The sequence below is a fragment of the Haliaeetus leucocephalus genome, unplaced genomic scaffold, assembly GCF_000737465.1.
Source record: "Haliaeetus leucocephalus isolate CR32 unplaced genomic scaffold, Haliaeetus_leucocephalus-4.0 Scaffold252, whole genome shotgun sequence".
Taxonomy (NCBI): Eukaryota; Metazoa; Chordata; class Aves; order Accipitriformes; family Accipitridae; genus Haliaeetus; species Haliaeetus leucocephalus.
In genome coordinates, this window is record NW_010972688.1 from 90,847 (window position 1) to 95,096 (window position 4,250).

Genomic DNA, 4,250 nt, shown 5'->3' on the forward strand with positions numbered 1-4,250 from the left:
TGAAATAATGAGAGGTTCACTGTTGTATTTTAATCATTATCCTGAATTCTTACAAGGTTTACATTTTTCCTTACTTATTTAAATTCATTCAATTAAAAATCTTGCTTCAGGTATTTTCAAACTGTTTCAGCCACTGTTAAATTGGTCTATTCAGACATCCTGCTTCATTCTTACCATGGAATTTCATCTAAGACTTCCGTAAGGGAGAAAATCATTATTTCTTTGCAACAGAATGTAATTATCCCTTATAACTTCTGCTTTAGGAATACAATAGATTCTAACTCAAAGGTTCTGTCCAAAGAATAAGAATTTATTGCATCTTCTATTATTATTCTATTAAATCACAGGTCTTATGTGCAAGATCTTTCTTCAGGTTCAACCTGTTCAGTCCTTCAAGCCACTTTGAAACATAGTTTAAAGGACATTTAAACCTAAAATGAGATCTACTTTTAACTTTCATTCATGAAATTGATGTGCAAATCAACAGTCAAAGGGCAGCACAAACAGCTACCTCACAGTAGCTTCTGTTTGTAGTTCCTTCATTTGGCTTCTTGTGAGAGGAGTGATCTAGTCCACAACCCATATGCCATTTGGCATTGAGACACCACTGTCTCAGACTAATCTTACAGCCATTGTACTTCTCAGTGAACACAGGTTAGACTAAACAATATTGCAGGTCTCAGAACTGATCATCATTCTAAATGGTTTGCCAGTCATTCACAATCCTCTCATTTCCTCTTGAAAAAAAGTCATTAAACTTCCTAACCACAGAGTGGTTAGGAAAAGACAGAATTATGACTGGTGTTCAGTATATCACAGTCACTTCTGATTATGTATTAGTTTATATAACCTTTACTTGTGTTCCACAGGTCTGATTCTTAATTTAAAAGACATGAAAGACAGCATTCAGTAACTGAGAGCTATTCAGTAAATTTTCCCCTTTGTTTCCTGTTTAATGAGTATTATGCAAACCAAAGTTTGAAGATAGAAATACTAAATTTCTCATAGGCTTTCCAAGGTTTTAAGATACGTGTGAAACATTACATATTAATGTATTTATGCATACATATCTGTGGATGTATATATACATACACATATGTGTGTATATATATATACATACACACACAGAGATATATATAAAGTTTCCAAAGCTATTTTTGCAGCAGCAATCCAGTAACATGAAGATGTATGTTACTGTTTCATCACTGATAAGTAATCAAGGTCAAAAGTAGTCACTATTTTTAGCATTCAGTTTCAAGGCTTTGATAAGCATTTTTACAGCTTTACAGAACAGCTTCCCCTGACTACAGTGCTAGTTGAGTGTCACCATATCTCCAAACCCATTCCCAGAGTCACATGTCAGACACCTGAGAAATTAAGTCTGTGGAATTGATTGCCATCTGTGAAAAGTATTGCTACCAAGTTCCTTCTGGAGGAAGAAAAAAGATGGCAAATCGGCATGCAGCCTTTATACTGTGTAGATAGCCCAGTTTTCATGTGTGCCACAGAAACAAAAAAAGTAGAAAGTCTCCTTGCTCAGAAACACCCTCACCTGCCAAAGGACTGTTCAGGCTTTTGGGACCCCTGCTTCCTACTTTTCATGATGTTTTTTTCCTGCCTCTAACTCAAGCAGATCATATTTTTCTTTCAGGGAGTGTGTGGATTTCTAACTAGATTGTAGTCTAAACAGTTATTGCCCACAGATACAAACTTTATAGGTAGTAGCTACCTTCTTTGAAAATAGCTTTGTTTGCATTCCAGAGTAGACAGGATTTTGCTTTTACACAGGCTCTTTCCTATCTACTTTGCAGCGTATGTACAGGATGAAACCCTGGATTACGTAATGTGGGCTGCAAAAGCCCTCTAAACTCTGGGATCTGTATCAGTTCACTACAGAAATCAAGGTCGACAGGTCCATTTTATCAACATAACAGGGCAGCTCAGCCATGAGAGGGAGTTTGTAAGCCCACTGGCAGCAGCAGATAACACTATTCCTGTGGGACAGACAACACCTCATCACCCATGCACGTCAGTTGGTGTGGTCACAGGGCTGTGCAATGCTGTGGCAAGTAGAGCAAACCTCTTCTGACTGTGGAGTGCTGCAGGTCATATGCACATTTCAGCTGTGTCTAACAGGCTGGCTGTGAGTAGTCAGACTCTGAAGAAGAGGCTGGGCAACAGCTTTTCCCTCTCTTTGTTAGCCTGCCACACCTTGCAGACACTGTGCAAAGACACTGGTGAGCTATGCTAACCAGAACAGTTGCAACAGATCAGATCTCTTCAGGTTCTGTACATTATTGGGCAATTCAAGTGACACCAGTGGCACCAGAAAAAATGTGAAACCTGTCACCTAGCCTATCTGGCATCACAACATTCACAAATGGCACAACAACATGCTGATGACACCTCAGACATTATGCTAACACCAGTAAAAAGACCAAGTTTGACTCTTTCTGCTTCCCCTCCAAATGCATCTGTGACTTACCCCATCCCCGTCTGCCCCAAATCCACGTGATCACACCATAACTGTGTGTTACCAGCCCTGCCCTCATCCCTTTTTCCATGTTTGCTCACATTCTTTGTTCACAGGGCAGTGCTACCAAGCCTCTACACCCCTATATCAGCCTGGTACTGCCTTCTGTGTATCTGAGATAGTTTGATAAGGGGATACTGTTTAATATCCCCTGAAGAGACTACTGCAATACCATACTATGCCCATTACAAAGCAGTGCCTTGCTGCAGCTAAGTCTTAAACCAGCAGCAATAAAGAAAAACATCTCTGGTCTGGGCAAACATTTTCAACAACAAACATTAAATAGCTAAAACCATTCACTCACATCCATCATCCCTCAGCTAAGTTTGAAGGAAAGTGAAAGCAGTAAGTGGAAAAGGCTCAGTCCTATGCATGCTTTTATAGAAAAAAAGAAAATAAAGCTTCAGTCTGGTGCAGCCATGACATTGTCTCTGCCTGGCTGACTTCTGGTGAACCTACTCAGACATGAGGCTGCACCTAGGGTGCTTCCCCACTGATATGATAGGCTGCAGAGACTGGCATTGACTGAGGAGCTAATCCCACCTCTGGAATAGCTGACACCAGCAACACCTTGGAGCAGGACAGTCACAGGAACAAATCCCAAAACATCATGAAAGATCTGTGTGTGCCTCTTAAGGTCTCTCTTCCACCTCCTGTTGCAGATACCAGCTTGTTCCCACAGAGGAAGCCCAGCTAGCATGGAGGCAACATCTGAGTGGCCTTTGTTAGGTTATATGACAAAAACTTGTCTGCTCACCCACAAAGCAGCACTGAGAGACAATGGCAGGAGGGGGACCCCAAATAACACCCTGCCCAGCTGCTCCCAGGCCCATCACAAAAGCCATCAGCCTGCCAAAGGCAGTCCTCCTCCAGCCCAGGCTGCAGTAGGGACCCCCAAGGAACAGGCATCTTTGCCAGGCCCCTTTCACGGCCGTCCTGATGCAGGACAAGGCCCAGGATCCAGATGTGAGACCCACAGCCATGAGCCACAGGGAGCAGCTCTCTTTTTGAACTGAGGAGGATTGCTGCTGGGGGGGTTGGGGCATGTTGTGGGATGCAGGGGAAGAGCAGTCAGGATCACACAGGGCTAGTGATGGGATGTTTAAGGGAGGAACCAAAGGTGTGGAAGAGGAGGGGGTTAGATGATCTGGACAGGAACAAACGTAGGAAAAATGGAGGGATGAGGAGATAAAAAGGGATGGTGGCATATAAATAGTGGCTGGTCAGTATGCTTGTCTGGCCATGCCTTGTGCCTGATCATTGCAGTCGGTCCTCCCTTGTTATTAAACTCCTTTCTAGCTCTGTCATGGGTGAGGGCTGCCTACTCAGTGTGTATGGAGTGTGAGTGCAGCACCTGGAGTCAGACAAAGGGCTGGAGGGCCTGTGTGTCCATGATGCAACAACCAGACCAAGTGCAGGTGCACAAGCGAGTGTGTAATTGCTAATGAAGATCAAGCCAGACCAGCTGGTGAGCAGGTGAGATGGCCTGGGAGCAAGGGGTGAGTGGATCTCCAAGGGCCAGTCCTGCATGTGAGAGGGCTTGTGTCTTGAGGGGCAAGAGCCGGGGGGGGTCAGGTATGGGACCAAGGGAGTCCCGGTCAGCTGCATGTGGGTGGAAGACAGTCTGTACCAGCAGCTGGAGTGGGGCTGAAGCCTTGGGGGCCTGTGTGTCCGGACGCCAGCAACTGGGGAGACTGTGATCCAGGGGCAGCTACTA